The 21,904-nt window shown below is 39.9% G+C and overlaps 1 pseudogene; it reads left to right on the top strand.

Moving 5' to 3' along the window:
• Window positions 1-1,944: 1,944 nt before the first annotated feature.
• On the top strand, window positions 1,945-21,563 carry LOC139412663 (macrophage colony-stimulating factor 1-like; annotated as a pseudogene).
• Window positions 21,564-21,904: the final 341 nt, after the last annotated feature.

Raw genomic sequence — 21,904 nt, 5'->3', positions numbered from 1 at the left:
AATTAAAAACTTAACCGTGCTCAAAGGTATATTCAATGTTTGCTTTTATTTTTACCAGTCTACCAATTTGTTCCCTTCGTTGTGAGTACTCAATATCTTGCCTCAAGACATTTCAGCTTTTCATTTGAATTCATTTGTAAAAATGTCAAAAAACATATTTCCACTTTGACATTATGGGGTGTTGTGTGTAAGCCAGTAACAACAAAGCCAGTAACAACAAAATGTGGAAATAGTCAAGGGGTGTGAATACTTTCTGAATGCACTGTATACATAGCCAATAGGGCCTGGGGACCATAAAGACAGATGGGATGTTCAATGGCGATACAGCTTATTAGATAGAAGATAGAGGATCGCAGTTATTTGGAGCATTATTGTCTGGGACTGTGGCTTTGAGTAGGCCAGAAGGCTAATGTGATCAGTGATGTCCAGTCTGCCAAGTGTCATATAGCAGTGATTGGCTTGACTCTGGGTCAGACACCAATCTGAAAGTGAAATCTCAGCATCCTGACTTTCCCCCATGACCCAATGGACTGGAGCTGGGTCATCATTATATAATGTACTGAGTCTGACAGCCTGGTCTCATGATTTAGTGGTCATATATTGACATTTTGAATGTCAGTATGTAATAAAAAAGACATTTGACCAGTTATCTAGTCTTGAGTTTCCACCATAGCCACAGGAAGGGTCAAACTATCTTCCCAGGCTTTGGTTGAAGCCTTTGACCAGAACTGAAGAATTCACCTTAATAATAAATAAATAGATAATCTGGATAATAAAGCATATGCATCTATCATCGCATTTGCAGACAAACAGTAAAATACTATTCCTAATGTGATGACTAGGAATATGTCCAGATTTGGTACCAGTAGCCTAGTCACTGCAGGTTATTGAACTCAACAACTATTTGCAAAAATTACCTTCTGTACAGAGCACACACTCGAGGTCCAGGGGTAAATTATTTTAGGCTGTCCGGGAAATGTTGTCCTTTTACAAAAAAATTGTTCCTAATTTTACAGATTGGAGAAATTAGAATAATATTTTTTTATACCACAAAAAGACAAAAATGACAGGCTACTTTGATATTGACAAACTGAAAACAATTTAAAAAATGATCTCCTCTTGAATGCAACCAATAACGTATGTGTACGAAAGGGAGACACATAGATTGTACAATATGATGTCAATTTAATCTAATTACAAAAATGTTGCTATTTTTAATTTGGATTTCACTCATTGTAAAAATGCACTGAATTCAAGGATTTTCTACACAAAGGGTATTTTCTAATTCAACTCATTAAAGATCACATGATCAAACTGAATCCTTTTTGCAATAGTTTACCATTGTGAACATACGGCCAATGTTCACAATGGTAAACTATTGCTATAAGGATTCAGCCTGATCATGTTATATTTAATGAGACATTATTGAAACACAAAAGCTGTCTTGTTTGTAGAGTTGAATTAGACAATACCCTTCATGTTCACAGAGCTGCTCAATGTGTCTTCACATACAGAGTCTTGAAGATATTATGGGCCAGTTACAAAGGTCGTACAAGACAAATAACAAGTTGTCATACTGTGCCAAAGAGTTGGACTAAGATAGACATCTGATAGGACTCTTACTGCATTGGGTTTCATGGGTGCTCAACAGGGGCACCGCTCCATGTGTCAAGGAAAGTATGACTTGAGAAAGAGAGATTGATACAGTAGATTTTGACAGCAAGTTGCAAAGAGAGGAGATTGAGAGAGCAAGTAAAGAGGAACAAGATAGAGAGTGTGGCTGGGGGATGGACAAAGAGAGAGAAATAGGAGGGGTTTTAATACTGCCTCTCAAAAAAAAAATGTTTTAATGAGGTACCAGTGAGGAGAGGCGGTCACACACACACCCACACCCACAACCCAATCCACACTCAGACTCGCTCAGGCATTCAGTCAGTGAAGACAGATATGGCTAAGCAGAGCTGAACTTCTTGTCAGTCAACATCCGGACATTGATCTTTCCCTCATTTGGTGTCACTTCTTTCGTTCTCTTTTCTCCTCATCGTTATGCACTTCAAGTGGGAAATAATTGAATCACCACCAGAGAAAGGAACTTTGCTCCAATGACTCTAAAAGTGGACTCTACTCTTTTCTACTTGCCTAGGTCAGCCAGATGAACACACACAAACCAGCCCACAAAGCCAAGGTAGGTCCCCCACTCTGGAACCTTAGCATTTTGGGCATCTTATTCTGATGTCAACTTGTATCATTCCAAGCTTTCTTTGTTGAGGGCAAAAATTATGGGCTGGAAATTGTAAGCTGAATGCTAGATATTTTGTTTTCAACATTTGTTATCGACATTAATGACATGTGTTTATTTGTTTTAAATTACGTATTCATCATGGCTGTGGATTTTGTTTAGAGTATAAGGTCTAAGTTTGCAATTCACACAGAGAGTGATGCTTTGACTTGATTGAAGGCAAGTTTATTTTATTAAGCCACATACTTTGTGTGAATTTGACAAGACAGTTATTGAGTTGTAATTAACTGCATTTACTGTAGTAGCCTAGGCAATGCACAGAGAATGGTTACTGTTACTGTGAAGAAGATCGATGGTTCCAGTCTGTACTGTGAAACACACCCAGTGTAGCCAACGGATCTTAGGGAGCGAGACGAAATATTGGAAGCATTTTTTTGATGCTTATGAAATGAGCTTGGGATGCGTCACAGGTTTATGAAACAACTTCTGTGGCCCAGCTAAAACACACAGTACCACACTGAAAAGTTAACATCTAGGATGACATAAGAACACTGTCTTTTTTAAAAATGTCTCTTCTTGAACTTATTTGCTAAGCTCAGCAGATATCTCTCTCTCCTGTGGTTCTTGTTGGTTCCTTGAGCTTCTAGTTTGTGTAACCATTGTAATGCCTGAAAGGCAATCCTGTAGGTGTATTCATAGCCGCAGGAAGTAGTTTGGGGGTGGGGGTTCTGCGTTTTCTGCGACAGGCAGGCTCTTGGTGTATCATACATGTATATGACCGTAGTGAATGGGATGGATGGGGAGATGGGTTGTGAAAAGAGGAGTAATTGAAGCAGACAAAAAGCCACAAAGGAATTAGTCAATTTCCTGCACAAAGACTTCACAAGTTTAAACCCCTTAATAAGGTCAATTTTCGTGCCCCCGTGGAAATGTAATTAGCATAAAAATAAATATATCAGTTCAAGTTAGAGATATCTGCTGTTTTGCATTAGATGCGTCTCAATCCACCACATCCGGCTATGTCTCACATCTGTGTTGAAAGGTGACAGAGCTAGAGCAGTGTTTGTCAGACCATGAGACATCCTTAAAATTGGTCTTCTCACAAACTAGTCTATCGAACGGTTTGGCCTACAAAAGACAGACGAGTCTCTCATGAACACGTAGATGTCGGTTGTTTTGTTCTAGAATGCTCACAGGCCTCACAAGACTCGCCTGAAGGTCCCCAGGTACCAGTTGAAAAATTCATGGAAGTATACTGATAAAAAATAAACGCAACATGCAACAATTTCAAGATGTTATTTAGTTACATTTCATAAAAGGAAATCAGTCAATTTACATGAATTCCTTAGGCCCTAATCTGTGGATTTCCTATTACTGGAAATACGGATATGAATCTGTTGGTCACAGATACCTTAAAAGAAATTGGCCTCACAATGTGCCTCAGGATCACATCACGGTATCTCTATGCATTCAAATAAAATATAATCTAAATGTATTTGTCACTTGCGCCGAACACAACAGGTGTAGGTAGACCTTACAGTGAAATGTTTACTTACAAGCCCTAACCAACAGTGCAGTTAAGTAAAAAAAAAAAAAAAAAAAAAAAAAAAAAAAAAAGTATTAGGTAAACAATAAATAAGTCAAGATATAAAAAATGAAAATAAAAACTGTCAAAAAGAACAGTAGCGAGGCTATACACAGGTGGTAGCGGTACAGAGTCAATGTGCGGGTGCATCGGTTAGTCGGGAGGGTGGAGGGGTCGGGGGTGGCGGGGGCGGGGGGGGGGGGTTGCCATATGATTAGCTGTTCAGGAGTGTTATGGCTTGGGGGTAAAAACTGTTGAGAAGCATTTTGGACCTAGACTTGACGCTCTGGTACCGCTTGCCATGGGGTAGTAGAGAGAACAGTCTATGACTGGGGTGGCTGGAGTCTTTGATCATTTTTAGGGCCTTCCTCTGACACCGCCTGGTATAGAGGTCCTGGATGGCAGGCAGTTTAGCCCCAGTGATGTACTGGGCCGTACCCTCTGTAGTGCCTTGCGGTCTGAGGCTGAGCAGTTGCCGTACCAGGCAGCGATGCAACCAGTCATGTTGCTCTCGATGTTGCAGCTGTAGAACCTTTTGAGGAGCTGAGGACCCATGCCAAATATTTTTTGTTTCCTGTAGTGGAATAGGCTTTGTTGTGTCCTCTTCACAACAGTCTTGGTGTGTTTGGACCATTCTAGTTTGTTGGTGATCTGGACACCAAGGAACGTGAAGCTCTCAACCTGGCTAGGTCTCTGACGTCCTCCCTATAAGCTGTTTCGTCGTTGTCAGTGATCAGGTTGTCAGTGATCACTGTTGTGTTGGCTGCAAACTTAATGAAGGTGTTGGAGTCGTGCCTGGCCATGCAGTCGTGGGTGAACAGGGAGTACAGGAAGGCACTGAGCACGCACCCCTGAGGGATTCCAGTGTTGAGGATCAGCTTGGCATATGTGTTGTTACCTACCCTCACCACCTGGGGGCGGCCCGACAGGAAGTCCAGGATCCAGTTGCAGAGGGATCCATTGATAAAATGCTAATGTAATGTAATGTAATTGTTCATAGCCTATACCATAACCCCACCGCCACAATGGGGCACTCTGTTCACAACATCAGCAAACCACTTGCTCACCCAATGCCACACGTTGTCTGCAGTTGTGAGGCCGGTTGGACGTACTGCCAATTCTCTGGCAACAGACATTCCTGCAGCCAGTATGCCAATTGCACACTCTCAAAACTTGAGACATCTGTGGCATTGTATTGTGTGACAAAACTGAACATTTTAGAGTGGTCTTTTATTGGCAAAATAAATGATCATGCTGTTTTTTTTTTTGTTGTGAATTTTACCCCTTTTTTTCTCCCCAATTTCGTGGTATCCAATTGTTGTAGTAGCTACTATCTTGTCTCATCGCTACAACCTCTGTTGTAGCGATGAAGTCATGCGTCCTCCGATACACAACCCAACCAAGCCGCACTGCTTCTTAACACAGCACGCATCCAACCCGGAAGCCAGCCGCACCAATGCGCCGGAGGAAACACCGTGCACCTGGCCACCTTGGTTAGCGCACACTGCGCCCAGCCCGCCACAGGAGTCGCTGGTGCGCGATGAGACAAGGACACCCCTACCGACCCAGCCCTCCCTAACCCGGGCGACGCTAGGCCAATTGTGCGTCGCCCCACGGACCTCCCGGTCACGGCCGGTTACGACAGAGCCTGGGCACGAACCCAGGGACTCTGATGGCACAGCTGGCGCTGCAGTACAGCGCCCTTAACCACCCGGGAGGCCCTTGATCATGCTGTTTAATCAGCTTCTTGATATGCCACATCTGTCAGGTCTATGTATTATCTTGGCAAATAAGAAATGCTCACTAACAGGGATGTAAACAAATTTGTGGACACAATTTGAGAGATATAAACTGTTATGTGTATGGAACATATAAAGTGTATGGAAATATATATGGGATATTTTTTTTCAGCTCTTGAAACATGGGACAAACACTTTACATGTTGCGTTTATATTTTTGTTCAGTGTAGATATGGAGACTGTTTAGTGACAACAATGAAGGGTTAAATACATACATACATACATACAATACATTACATACATTACATACAAAAGTATGTGGACATCCCTTAAAATAAGTTGATTTGGCTATTTCAGCCACACCCATTGCTGACAGGTGTATAAAATCAAGCACACAGCCATGCGAACTCCATAGACAAACATTAGCAGTAGAATGGCCTTATTGAAAAGCTCAGTAACTTCAACGTGGCACCATCACAGATGCCACCTTTCCAACAAGTCAGTTCGTCAAATGTCTGCTGTTACTGTGAAGTGGAAAATATATAGAGGTTTCAAGTTCCATCCCAGTGATAGAAAGTTGTTTTTGAGATTTGAATGCCTCAACTTAACCACTTCAAAATTTGACTTTTGCAATAACTTTGAAATGTTACATTTGAGAAAATGGATGAATGTCTAATTTTGACCTATTTCAGATACCAGACACGAATATGATCATTCCAATGGCATGTCTACATCTATGGGATCAATGATTCGCATGAAAAGTTCAACAATTTGCCACAATCTGGTGTCTGTTACTCTGACTGAAGATGTGAATTATGTCTGAATCCTTAAAAGTAAAGCATTTTTTGCTAGCGTTTTCACAGAGAAGATGATTGATAAGCATTATGATAGACTGAATAATCTCCTCCTTTATTTATTTTCCTTCTTTCCCTTCCTGTACTATTGGGTGGAATTCCCTGGCGCTGTGGTATGGAACCTGGCTCAAACTGCTCAGACACAGGGTATTCTGAAACATGCTACAGCGTTAACCCCAATAGAAGGGTGTCATGTACGGAGCTGAGACAGTCACATTTTCGAATGCAACATTTTGCAACTATTCTGTTAGATTCTGGGTACGATAGCAAATTGAAGAAATTAATGATTGTATCGTCCTTTTTTTGTAAGATGGATTAAAGTGAGCTTGGATGATACATAGGTGCTATCCTATGATTCTAAATATTCTGTGTTCAAAATATGATGCTCTCCGTCAAACAGTGCATTTGTCGCAAATGTCACAAAATGCACCCAAACCTTAAGGGAAATCAGCAGTTGCTACATACATTTTTCTACTCATAAATGAATGATATTATACACCTATTGATTCCTGAAGAATATAGTGTCTTCAGAAATTATTCACACCCCTTGACTTGTTACAGCCTGAATTTGAAATGGATTACCTTTAGATTGTGTCACTGGCCTTCAAACAATATTCTATAATTCCAGTGGAATTCTGCTTTTAGAAATGTTTACGAATTAGTAAAACATGTAATGTATTGAGTCAGTAAGCATTCAACCTTATGGCAAGTTTAAATACGGACTCACTCTGGGCGCAATAGTGTTTAAGTAATTTTTAAATGACTACATCACCTCTGTACCCCACACATACAGATAATTGTAAGGTCCCTCAGTCGAGCAGTGAATTTCAAGCACAGATTCAACCACAAAGACCAGGGAGATTTTCCATTGCCTCGCAAAGGGCACCTATTGGTAGACATTGAATATACCTTTGAGCATGCTGGAGTTATTAATTACACTTTGGTTGTTGTATCAATACACCCAGTCAAATCAAAGTTTATTAGTCACATGCGCCGAATACAACAGCTGTAGACCTTACAGTGAAATGCTTACTTACAGGCTCTAACCAATAGTGCAAAAAAAGGTGTGTGTGTGTGTGTGTGTGTGGGTAAGTAACTAAAGAAAAACAGTAAAAAGACATTTGAAAATAACAGTAGCAAGGTTATATACAGACACCAGTTAGTCAGGCTTATTGAGGTAGTATGTACATGTAGGTACGGTTAAAGTGACTATGCATATATGATGAACAGAGTGTAGCAGTAGCGTAAAAAGAGGGGTTGGCGGGTGGTGGGACATAATGCAGATAGCCCGGTTAGCCACTGTGCGGAAGCACTGGTTGGTTGGGCAAATTGAGGTAGTATGTACATGAATGTATAGGTAAAGTGACTATGCATATATGATAAACAGAGAGTAGCAGCAGCGTAAAAGAGGGGTTGGGGGGGGCACAATGAAAATAGTCTAGGTAGCCATTTGATTACCTGTTCGGGAGTCTTATGGCTTGGGGGTAAAAACTGTTGAGAAGCCTTTTTGTCCTAGACTTGGCACTCCAGTACCACTTACCATGCGGTAGTAGAGAGAACAGTCTAGGACTGGGGTGGCTGGGTCTTTTGTCATTTTTAGGGCCTTCCTCTGACACTGCCTGGAGTAGAAGTCCTGGATGGCAGTAATGTACTGGGCCGTACGCACTACCTTCTGAAGTGCCTTACGGTCGGAGGCCGAGCAATTGCCTTACCAGGCAGTGATGCAACCGGTCAGGATGCTCTCGATGTTGCAGCTGTAGAACCTTTTGAGGATCTCAGGACCCATGCCACATCTTTTTAGTTTCCCGAGGGGGAATATGCGTCCTTCCTAACTAAGTTGCCGAAGAGGAAGGAAACCGTTCAGGGATTTCACCATGAGGCAAATGTCGACTTTAAAACAGTTGAGTTTCAAATCAAAAGAAATTGTTTTTTTCACATACACATATTTAGCAGATGTTATTGTGGGTGTAGCGAAATGATTGTGTTCCTAGCCCCAAGAGTGCAGTAATATCTAACAATTCGCAACAATACACACAAATCTAAACGTAAAATAATGGAATTTATTTAAAAATATATTTAAAAATATATAAATATTTGGATGTGCAATGTCAGAGTGGCATTGACTAAAATACAGTATAATAGAATTTAGTATATACATATGAAATGAGTAAAGCAGTACATAAACATTAAAGTGACTAGTTAAATGTCTATGTACAGTGGGGCAAATAAGTATTTAGTCAGCCACCAATTGTGCAAGTTCTCCCACTTAAAAAGATGAGGCCTGTAATTTTCATCATAGGTACACTTCAACTATGACAGAAAATCACATCATGTTTGGGGCAAAGGACTAGGGAGTATTGTTCAGGATAAAAATAAACAAAACAGAGCTAAGCACAGGTAAATTCCTAGACAAAAACCTAGTTCAGTCTGCTTTCCAACAAACACTAAGAGACAAATTCACCTTTCAGCAGTACAATAACCTAAAACACAAGGCCAAGTATACACTAGAGTTGCATACCAAGACGATATTGAATGTTCTTGAGTGGCCTAGTTACAGTTTTACTTAAAAATCGGTTTGAAAATCTGTAGCAAGACTTGAAAATGGTCAACAACCAACTTGACAGAACTTGAATGTTTAAGTATAATGTGCAAATATTGTACAATCCAGGTGTACAAAGCTCTTAGAGACTGAACCAGAAAGACTCACAGCTGTTTTCAATGCAAAAGGTGATTCTAACATGTATTGACTCAGGGGTTTGAATACTTATGTAAATGAGATATTTCTGTATTTCACTTTCAATACGTTTCCATTTTGTAAATATGGGGTATTTTGTGTAGATGGGTGAGCAAAAAATACCCCTTGTCAACAGCCAGTGAAATTGCAGGGCGCCAAATTCAAACAGAAATCTCAAATCAAATTTCTCAAACATACAAGTATTAGGCACCATTTTAAAGACAAAAAAAATCTTGTTAATCCAGCAACAGTGTCTGATTTCAAAAAGGCTTTATAGTGAAAGCTCCACAAACGATTATGTTAGGTCACCACCAAGTCACAGAAAAACACAGCCATTTTTCCAGCCAAAGAGAGGAGTCACAAAAAGCAGAAGATTATTTATCACTAACCTTTGATCTTCAGATGACACTCATAGGACTTCATGTTACACAATACATGTATGTTTTGTTTGATAAAGTGCATATTTATATCCAAAAATCTAATTTTACATTGGCGTGTTATGTTCAGTAGTTCCAAAACATGCAGTGATTTTGCAGAGAGCCACATCGTTTCTCAGAAATAATCATCATAAACATTGATAATAGATTCAACTATTATACATGGAACTTTAGATAAACTTCTCCTTAATGCAACCGCCGTGTCAGATTTTTTAAAAAACTTTACGGAAAAAGCATTGCATGCAATAATCTGAGTACGGCGCTCAGAGCCCAAACCAGCCAAAGAAATATCCGCCATGTTGTGTAGTCAACATTAGTCAGAAATAGCATTATAAATATTCACTTACCTTTGATGATCTTCATCAGAATGCACTCCCAGGAATCCCAGTTCCACAATAAATGTTTGATTTGTTCGATAAAGTTAATAATTTATGTCCATATACCTCCTTTTGTTAGGGAGTTTGGTAAAGAAATCCAAATGCGCGTGCAAGTCCAGCGGAAAGGTCGGATGAAAGGTCTAAAAAGTTATATTACTGGTCATAGAAACATATCAAACGAAGTATAGAATCAATCTTCAGGATGTTATTGACATAAATCTTCAATGTCTCAACCGGAGAATTACTTTGTCTGTAGAAAAGCAATGGAATGCGAGGTAACTTTCACATGACTTTCACATGACCGTGCGTCACGAGCTCGTGGCAGACCTCTGACTCATTCCCCTCTCACCCCCTTCACAGTAGAAGCCTGACATAACTTTCCAACGACTGTTGACATCTAGTGGAAGCCTTAGGAAGTGCAACATGACCAATATCCCACCTATCTTCAATAGGGGCTGAGTTGAAAAACTACAAACATCAGATTTCACACTTCCTGATTGGATTTTCTCAGGTTTTTGCCTGCCATATGAGTTCTGTTATAATCACATACATCATTCAAACAGTTTTAGAAACTTGAGTGTTTTCTATCCAGCACTACTAATAATATGCATATATTAGCATCTGGGACTGAGTAGCAGGCAGTTTACTCTGGGCACGCTTTTCATCCAAAAGTGAAATGCTGCCCTCTATCCCAATGAAGTGAATACATTTTGAATTCAGGCTGTTACACTCAACATGTGGAATAGGTCAAGGGGTATGCATACTTTCTGAAGGCACTGTAAATAATAAATGCCACATGAATTTAGTTTAACTGTTGTACCCCATCAGAACCCAAAATATAATCTTGGTTGTAAACAAAATACATGTAAACAAACTGTATAGCCTCAAAACATGTACTTAACTATAGTGGTGACATCATGTATGGTCATTCCTTGGATCATTTCTCTGTATATGATTTTGAGAGGGATTACATTTAAAAGCTAAACATTTCTTCCACATTAACGGACGCTACTAATAGAATTGTTTGATATTCTGTTCTCTCAGAAAGGCAAGTCTTGGAATTGCTCTCTACAGGAAACAGCTTCAAGATGTAGTAATAAGATTATTTTATTGTTAGATTATTATTGCATTTGATTTTTTAATGAAAATACATAATTCATTCATTTGAAAGCTGTCATTCTAACAAAAATCTCTTTATGTACTTTTTTTTCAACAAAAGTCCTGTTTTATACAGTGGGTCACAAACGGTCTTCAAATTAAACAAATAACTACTGTGCTCATATTGTCGGGATATTGGAAGCAGGGTGTTTACATGAGTTGAGTTAATTGAAATAAAAATACTTGAGTGCTGTTGGAGGGTTTCATTAGAACACCCACCCATCAATAACTGTTGTTTTTGGCCTCCACGGTGCTAGCCAATGTGTACATTAAGATTTTATTCACATTATTTTTTTCTGTTCTGTTTCAAAGATGGGATGAATGTGACCAGTGGCTGATGTCTGTATATGTCTTGAAATGAAGTGTTCTCTGGTGTATGGTTAGGGCCATGACATAATCTATGGAGGCAACATCTTCTAATGAACATCTTCTGATGTTGTTTCAATATTATAATTTTTTTTATTATTATGGCATTAATCCATATAACATTTTATACTGTTGCGAAACATATCAATCTATCAATTACATATGCCGCTTTTGCTGTGAAAGAAAGCAAAATAAATAAGCCCACAGGTTCCATCTGGTCATGATTTTGGGGAGAGTAACCATAAAATACAAATGCCGTATCGTAATTTGATCCTCCTGTTGTTGTAGGAAACGCAAACTTGTATAGCCACAGGATGTGTGTGTGTGTGGTGGGGGCAGGGAAGCTGGAGAATGTTTGGCTGCGTTATAGACGGCTATGTTGGAGTAAAGGCCCAGTGCACTACTTTAAAGATTTATTTAAATGTACTCCTTATGATTTTGCAAGTGGTGCTGCAGCTATGAACTTGTAATGTACTGTTTTAAAAAGGCTTCTAAAGTTTGTAATTTCCACTTGAAAATTTCAGACTTGATCAGCCCTAATGATAATTGTATCGTGTACGTGTGTGTGCGCATGTGTGTGTGTGCGCATGTATTTGTTAAAGATGACATCTTTACGTCCTTGTAAAAAAGAGTAATATTAATTTAAATTACAAGTTGTAAAAATGACAACATTTTCTTGAAACAAGTATCTTCAATCAGGTAGAACCAAATAATTTGTATTCTCTCACTCTTTTTTGATGTGATAGGATATACTGTTAGCTGTTCACCTTTCCAGATGTTTATAACCAGTGATCTGCAAGAGTATGGGAATTGGCAGCAGAGACACTGTAGTACTTTACAATCACTTTCAGTATGACCCTTACAAGTTGTGTAATCAAAAACTATTGTGTTCCCAAATAAACAAGATACAATATGATTTTAAATGAAACTAGCATGATTTTATTGACTATCAAATTTGAAGACATATCCAAAAATGTGTCATTTTTGTATAGAATTGTATATACTTAATATGTAATTTAGTTATCACATGTGGATAAAAGGCACTATTGTGCCTAACATTTTGCAACTCATTAATGAACAATATTGAACCCGATGTAGATCTTTGCTCTTCTTTATGGGAACATATGGTTCAGTGTGAACTAAACTTTGACTTGTAGATCCCTAAGCAGTAGTTGTAGTGGAAATATAAGTTGTTGTAGTACTATGTAGTAGTAGTAGTAGTAGTGTAATAATACTGCTCTGTTCATTTCAGGCTAGGCATTTGTGCTTTGTCATCCTCTTCTGCTTCCCTTTGGCGTGGGCTGGCGTCCCTGGTCCATGTCGGCACTCTGTGACAAAGGGTCACCTCCTCAACCTCAATCGCCTGGTGAGGACACCTCATACCACACTACATCATGCAATGATAGACTTCAAACAAAAAAAATCCACTTGAGATAGTTGCTTTCAATCACTCAAACTGTCATAACACATGCCTGAACATATTGATGTTAATGAAAGGTTTCCTCCCAAGTTAGTTAATGTATTATCTAAATGTAGGATTTTTCCTTTGTGACCCACACACAAAATGTGGCAGCCGTGAATTCTGTATGGCTGCATGACTGAGTTCCACACTTCACTGTTTGGATCTTTGTTTACCATGCAGATTGACAATCAGTTGGAGAATGGCTGTTCAATAACCTATGTATTTACTGAGCTCCAGAGTTTGGTGAGTATTTCCTTCCTACTACACTGTAATTACAACTTTCACAACAAAATGAGTTTGATGCGTGTACCTAAAGGATATTATACCATAGATAAACATCACAACCAGTCACTGTCAAGATAGTCTTGTTCTTTCAAGATGTGCCAGGCTGGCATACAGATTCAAACTAATGCTCACTTCTAACATTACAGGTCTAAGTTCATAACATCTCTTGCTCCATCCAGCCTTTACGGCAAAAATTGAATTATATTTAGAAAAATATAATGCCATGAACGAACCAGGTTGTTCATCCCCTGGAAGGGAAATGTTTTGAAAATACCTCTGAACTGTGCCAAGTTACAGTAGATAGAGAGAGCTGTGTGGCAGTACGGAGTCAAGCCCCCCTCCCCCCCTTGACACCAACTTGACACTGATCAGGAAATGGTTTACAGGTTAACTGTTTACTGCAGTGGGCTAAATCAGGGTCACACAGAGTGTTTCTGGTTATGGGCTTCAAAAAAGACCCCTGTACCATGTCAGATAGAGTTTGAATGTATTTTGAGTTTGCATCCCAATATTATACATGAAAGAAGACTGAAATATAACTAAACTGTTTGACATAAAAAAAAATGTAAATGCCGGTCTTTCTAAGGCTTATTATTTTGATAACATTCCACCCATGCGGCCACTAGGTCATTTGACTGCAGGAAAGGGCTATCAAGGTCTCTGAAATGGTGAAGGTCTGTTTAAAGGTTGTGCCAAAAACAACCACAAGGACCTGTTGGTATGTAGCTAACTTTTCCTGCACCTCCAATTAAGTCTAGTGATACAGGAAGCAAAGTCACTGTGGCTAAGTGGAAATGAATGTTGAGTCATGAGTGACTTTCCAGGTCTGCTTTGGAAAGGAGGTTCAAACCTCAATGGAAATCGGTGTTAAAAAAATGCAGTGACGATAGGTTTCTTTCTCCTTTGAACCACAGAGTGAAGTCTGTTATGTGAAAGCAACATTTCCACAAATCCTGGAGCTTCTGAACACAAACTTCAATTATGTCATGAAGTCGGACAACGGGCGCTATGTCAAATCCCTGAAGAAGGTCATATACAACCTTTACTCCCACAACTGCATACCCGAAATCAACGAGGAGATTGAGGTGCGTGCTACTTACTTATGAGCATTGCTACTCTAGTCTGGGAATAGGCTTAGCTAAATCTCTTCCAAAGGTCTGTTGGATTGTGTCAGACTTCAACTTTTATTGATGGCAGCATAATTACTTCTTAGAAGTAAACAAAGTGAAACAGTGCTTGGGTGGTTGGTGCATGAAGTTCAGCCTTATTAAATTGGACCATTTGAAAAGGCATAGTAGTATGCAGTGATGTTAATGTTTCTTAAATTCCAATAGGACATGGTAACTCTAAACACATTGCTTTATTACAATATGGCTCCTTAGATATATATTATTTTCTCTAGACATTTTAAGCTGCTCAGTGATCATGGTTGTTAGATAGATGAAGTAGGGATAAGAAAGTAGGGATAAAATACAATCAATCAATCCAGCTTCCTCAGACCTCAAATCAATTCAATTTACAGAGTACAGAGGAACAGTCACCAATATTCAATTTAGCATCGAATTCTTTCTTCAATGAGATTGTGACCCCTGATATGGCAGGGTTAACAGAATATGTTTAAAAGCATGGAAAAAAATGTGATCTCTTCTAAGTTAGCATGGCCCAGAAGACAGCATAAGCATGCACACTTCAGAATGCCAGTAAGTCTGGGCAAATCATCTTGTCTATATTAGATTAGTGTTAGATTAAGGTCAGACATGAGACTGGTGCCCCGGTATGTCTCTGGGTACCCTGTGATGGTATCAGACAATGGTCCCTCTTCAGGTGACTCCTGTCTCTTAAGGGAATGCTTGTCCAACATCTACACTGAAGTTCGGGCTGGCTAAATGTGTCTGTAGTCTTATCCAGTATCAAATATTAAATGAACTCCTTTTGAAAAGAAATTACTGGACCCAATCAGAGTGATTGATTGTATAATTTCTCAGTTGATTTCTTTCAACAAAATAAACAATTGTACTATTTTGAAATACTTTTACTTTCAAGTAATTTGTTTTAGAGTGCTTCACAAAACCCTTTTAAACTATTAAATACTGAAGACTTAAGCCAAGGTGGCCAATAGCCAATGAAGTGGCGTTGGAAATAGACACTTTTATTTTGTTTCTAATAATTATCTAGAATAGCCTGCTCCTCTTGTAACTTCCTTCACAGGATCGGAGTCTTCATAGTTAGTTGATGAAACATTCATTAGGTATGAGGCATTAACTGAGTGCCATTAAAAACAACTTGAAAGTATTTCAGGATGTTTTGAATTGTTTGTAGAGAATGTGACCCATCCCATCACCACTCTCCCTCTCTCCTCTTGTCTCTGTCACAGGACAACCCAGTGAAGTTTGTGAGGGTGCACAGCACCTCACCCAGAGAGGCTCTGAGGAAAGCCCGCGGGGTCATTGAGATGTACATGACCCTGATGACCAAGAGCAACGGGCCTGTTGACTGGAACTGTGAGGAAGAGTACGCTGAGGATTACTCAGAATCCGCCACTGTCCTCCCCACCCAAACCAAGGGTAGAGTGAGATTAATTACACTATCCATTAATATCTATTCTAAGAGACAGTTGAAGTCATTGTGAATTGTTTACCGTCTCCCATAACTACCACATATTTTTGGGATTGTTTTTGCTGTTTGTCCCCCATAGTGGAACATTTTATGAGCGTAGGCTTAAAGGATCATCTTTCATTTGGAATGGCAGGCTTAAAAGTTGAGGAAAATATAACATTATAGCCCATTTAAAAACCAGTCAAGGCCTAAAGTATCAACAGAAAATCTGGGAAACACGCATCTAAACAATGCTTGATTTTCAAAAGCCAGCAAAAGTCCCAGCAATGTTTTAGAGATTGTGTACGTGTTTACTTTGCTGTTTAAGAACCAAACATTTTTGCCACACATGATTACTCCAAGCTGTTTTCAGACTATTCTCTTAGACCTACTTATCATGACCATGTTAGACAGTTCAAGGTGTCCACCCAAAAAAATGCACCCCCCTCCAACATAAAAAATATTTTCACATGACCTTCCCCTTGTACTGTAAATAAAATTGCACACCGCCCCCCCCTCATAGAATTAACTCTAAATAATGTTTACCACCACAAATAACAATAACTAAAGCGACCATGCGTTTATAAACGTGGATATCGACTTTGCCACTTTTGTGGCACAGTCGATGCCAAGCAGAGCTACAGGCCAGAAAGTTGAGGGTTCACCGATCACCACGGACGAGCTCATGCTCCCTGTTTGTTTCTTTAGGCCTACATTACAAGCCGGCTGCAGACAATGACGAGTTGGGAGGAAATTAGGTTCACACAATTGATGCCATATTTACTAATGTATAAAATATATGCAACAAATTTTAGACCAACATGTTCAAATGTGCAAATACACAACCAATAAACAAAGAATACCGACTTTGATCACTTCAATATCACGGTTTGCGTTTTCAACATCACAGTAAATAGACAATGTCAAGCTCGACAAACAGAAAATACATCCTTACCTACCTTGAAGGTCTATCCAGTATTAAAGGCTTGGCAATCTCCAAATGTCGTTAAACTTTTTGGTGTTCTGGTACAGATGTCTCTTTCCATTCAACAAATGTCTGCCGCCAAGTTTGCATTGATTGATTAATTTTATTTGTCAGTAAAAAGACAGTATATGGATAAAGTACATGCTCAACCTCCAGAGGAGTATGAGGGGAGTTTAATCCCAATTCTTACAATCTTGTTTTGGATAGTCTATAGCTTATTCTTTAGATCACATGTGTCAAACACAAGGCCTGTGGGCCAACAATTCTCTATCATCCCTGATACTATAGTATTACTTCTGATCTATCATGTCATTAGTATAGAAATGTTCAAATCAAATTTGTCACGTGCGCCGAATACAACAGATGTAGACCTTACAGTGAAATGCTTACTTACAGGCTTTAACCAACTGTAACGGCATTCAGAGGTGGAAGAAGGATCGGACCAAAGCACAGCGTGGTAAGTGTTCATGATGATTTATTCAAAACTAACTGAACACTGAAATACAAAACAATAAATGATGTGAACAAAACGAAAACCGAAACAGTACCGTGTGGCCCAAACACTCACACGGAAACAAACACCCACAAACAAAAAGTGAAACCCAGGCTACCTAAGTATGATTCTCAATCAGGGACAACAATTGACAGCTGCCTCTGATTGAGAACCATACTAGGCCGAACACAAAAACCAACATAGAAAAACAAACATAGACTGCCCACCCCAACTCACACCCTGACCATACTAAAACAAATAATAAAATAACAGAACTATGGTCAGAACGTGACACCAACAGTGCGATGTATGTTTAAAAAAAGAGAGAGAGAGAGAGAGAGGGCGGACAAACTCTCCAACAGAAAAACGAACGATCCCAACAGAGATCACGACGACACACTGAGCATAAATGTATGTATTGATTGCAATTATTCCCGAATGAGTGAGCGTTCATGTGCAAACGTTTAGCATTTCAATGAATACGATCATCAAGTGTGTAGTGATTCATTTGCGTAATTCCCGCCTTTCTCAGTCTACACCCACTTCCCTTTTGTCCACCAATCCGTAATACCGGTTTAGCCCACTAGGGCACATCCCCTATCATTTCCTTGTAACCATATCTACTTTGTTTGTTTGTATGTGCATTTCTGTGATTATTTAGTTACTTAATAAATAAATGATTGAGACAATTGATGTATGAAGGATTCATAGTGAAGATTGGATTTGTGCAGATAACCAACATTTTACGACGTTTGGAATGATTCATTAATTAGAAGACTAATTGATCAGATATTAAAATATCGGAAAGTTATATTAGGAAAATTATAACCTATTTTCCTTGGTGCCACGACGTTCTAGTTAATTACATTTACCTGAGTAGTTAGTCACGGAATAATAATTACAGAGAATTGATTGGATAAACTAACTGTCTTCAGTTTAATGATACCAAAGACACAACAATGTTGTGTAGTAAGCTGTTAGTAGCCCATGTGCCTCACCCTAATAAATTGGTCGCTTTCCCTCTCATAACTAAGCCTACTGTTCTGAGCTGGTGGTGCACATAGCCTGGTATAGAGAAATGTCTTCATCGAATATTGTAAAAGCTTTCATTGTCTGTTTATATGCCCTGTTTATTTATCCTACGGTTCTGGCTTGGTGTACAGGGAAATTACTGTAAGAATGGCCCATGTTCTGAGCTCTGTCACTGTACATTTCAAAAGTGCTGAACAAATAGTTTTATTGAAAAAAAAAAAAATCATGGATTGCCTCTCATCAGCTCATCGTTCCCATACGCCATAGTTTGTACATGTCAGTAGAAACAACACTTGTTTAAACAAGTCAGTCATATCAACTATGTTTTTTAAAAAGGCAGTAAATGAGGCTGAATGAACTGTTTCGCTGCCAGACAAGGCTCTGCTGACAGCCAGGTGGAGCAGTGGTAAGGATTCATGGTGCTGAAAAGAAAGCTCTGCTGTTGGGACAGCTTTATGTAGGCGCTAACAGTTTATGGACACCTTTTGTAACTGTTATAGTGCAATTATTTACATTTTAAAAGTTAAGTGACACACATTTAGGCTATATTGAAGTGTTAGGTTCTAGGTGTGTGAGCTGCTCAGATTGGAGAGGAGGCAGAGTGTACACTAAGATTTCCTGAAATAATGGGCCTGCGGGGAGCATATGTGGCCACAGCAGGTAGCCTAGTGGTTGGAGTGTTGGGCCAGTAACCAAAAGGCTGCTGGATCGAATCCCCGAGTTGACAAGGTAAAAATCTGTCATTCTGCCCCTGGGTGCCAAAGACATGGATTTTGATTAAGGCAGCCCCCCCGCACCTCTCTGATGCAGAGGGGTTGGGTTAAATACGGAAGACACATTTCAGTTGAAGGAATTCAGTTGTACAACTGACTAGGTATCCCCCTTTCCCTGTTATAGGATGTCTTAGGAGAATGATGATCTGCAACATCTCATTATCAGAAGTAGAAATACAGCCAGACTGGCCTGCTACTGTGCCTTTCTAGACTGTATAAATTGTGGAGAGTAGACTCACAACCAATCCAAATGGAATTAAACATTCAAATCACACAGCTTCTGCGCTGTTATTCAAATGATGATTTCACTGCATGCCTAGAGTAGACTTTGGTACTCATTTGAAAACAATATTGCAATTATTCATTGCATTGTGGTGTTGTAGGCTACTCTAGGTACGATAATTGTATTGTCCCTAAACAAGATACGTATATAGGGGAGCTTTTTGAGCTGCGTGTCTCATGTCTTCACTGTTCTTTCATACGCAGTGATGCACCTGGCCTCTCCGCTGCCTATCAGCTATTCCTTTTTGTTCATGTGGATTCATATAGAAAATATATGCAGCTTTGAAGGCTTTTATGTGTGGTATGATTGCTAGTTAGCCTATTTCAGATCTGGACAAACAATCCACCTACCACTATTGTCGCTATGAATGGTGGATAGAGAGCAGGATAGACAGTTAGATTGGTTGACTATACTGACCTGTGGTATGTTAATAGTTAGTGTGTTGAAAAGCATAGGTCAAAAGGGAGTACCAAACACCTTGATATAGGGGAGGAGCATGCAAGCACATCAGGACATTTGGCTAGGATGGAAGACATTATGTAGTAAAACCTGCAAAAGAATGAATGTAAACCAAACCCCTTACATCTTCCTCTCATCTGCCCCTAGCTGAACCTGAACCGGAACATCAGTGTGCATGTGGCCCCTGATGTCTCCCTGGTCTCCCACAGTGTATGGAGCAATCCCCCACAGCCCACCCTCTCCCAACCCACCTCAGCCATGCAACCCAGGCCTCCTCACCCAACCTTGGGTACCCACAGCGGTGACCCTGGGGTGTTCCTAGGGAGTCCTGGTACCGTAGGACCCCCCTCCCTTAGGGAGCTGCAGGTGACTGTCCCTGATGGACATTCACTTGGAGAGGGCAGGGAGGGGGAGTTACACTGGGACTCTCGTCCACCTCCACCCACTGGAACTGAGTCAGACTCTGCACTCTATAAAACAGGCTCTAACCCCCCTTCTGCTACAGACCACCCTTTAGTGTCTTCCCCTCCCAGCCTAGTTCTCCTGGAGACTGTTGGCTCCAAGGACAAGGCTTTTTACTACCCCCAGACTGAAAGGGCGATGGAGGCTTCTGCAGACAAACCAGCAGGGAGAGGAGCAGCAGGTTCACCCCACAATCTCTTTGCTGTCCCTAGGGTCAAGCTGGTCACACCTGTCCCTTTCTTGTACAAGGCTCTCATCACCCTCAGTAGTGATGAGAGCACTGCCTATGTGTTGGCCAAGAGGTCACTGGACGCCAGGAACTATGGAATATATCAGGATGGAGTTTCAACAGAGACCCCTCAACTACAGGAGACTACAAAAACATACCCAAGCACAGAGAGATATTCACATGACTGGAACCATCCGATTGGGAGCACTACGACTGAAGCATCTCCACATTTGAAGATGACAGAGGAGGAGCCAGACAAACTACACACCACTACAAAGGTCTTGGGCCAAATCAGGAAGACTGAGTCAAAACATACTAGGACATACTATGAGGAAGGCTTGAGCACAGGTAAATACTGTAGCATAACACCCTGTTTGAACTACTTTATGTGTCCTCCTCCTGATTCAAAATACACACATTCACTTGTATAGAGATTTGGCTGTTTTCTCTGGTATTTACCTGATACTTTAAAGAAAGTATTCGTAAGTATGTGGTACTACCAAATGATGCATGTTTTAATGAATTTTAAGGAAACAATAAAGTAACGCATGTTGCTGTGTAATACCATTTCACCATGTAGAATAATCTTAAATACCATGCCATCATCCCTCAGATATCCTGTCAGAGAAGACAGATGTGGATGACACTCCTATTTCAGAAATGCCCAGTGAAGGCGCAGAGAAGAAATTCCAGAATAGGAAAACTGGTCATTACGATTCCAGCACCTACTACCAGACAGCCTTTATCATTGCAGCCATGTGCGGTGTATTTCTCCTCATCAAAACACTATTCAGTGAGAAGAAGGTCAGTGGGAACACACACTGAACAAACAATTGTAGTGCCCAACTAAGCTGTCAGAGACAACTAGTTTACATCTGCCTCCACATGTGGGGATTAACCCTGCTAACCAATCCCACTCTAATTCCTACATAGAAGTCTAATTTAATATTTTTTTCGTTTCTCAGAGACTCCGAGCCCTTCTCCACAGTGCCAACATAATTGAAAACCAGAGGTAAAAAATTATATTTAATATGATCCTTAAATGTCATGGTGGTAAAAACAGAAAACTGAAAAGATAGTGTAGTCCTTTGAAGGCTTTTTACATTAATCAGTCGGCACTATTGCTAGGCAACAAGCACAACACAAACATTCAGACATGGCGATGGTGCAGTCATCAGTGACATGAATCGTCAGGCAATGAACTTATGGTTTTGGCTCAAGATGATCATCTGCAACTTATACTCAACTCCAACTCAGTGTCATATTGATTTTTACTCAAACATTCTCTGGAAATCAAAATCTATAAATTGGCTAACGTTTATTGGTACGTTCAGTCCTAGTGATGTCTTTCCACATG

Source organism: Oncorhynchus clarkii, chromosome 7 (assembly GCF_045791955.1).
Source record: "Oncorhynchus clarkii lewisi isolate Uvic-CL-2024 chromosome 7, UVic_Ocla_1.0, whole genome shotgun sequence".
Taxonomy (NCBI): Eukaryota; Metazoa; Chordata; class Actinopteri; order Salmoniformes; family Salmonidae; genus Oncorhynchus; species Oncorhynchus clarkii.
This window is presented reverse-complemented; position numbering and strand designations above follow the sequence as displayed.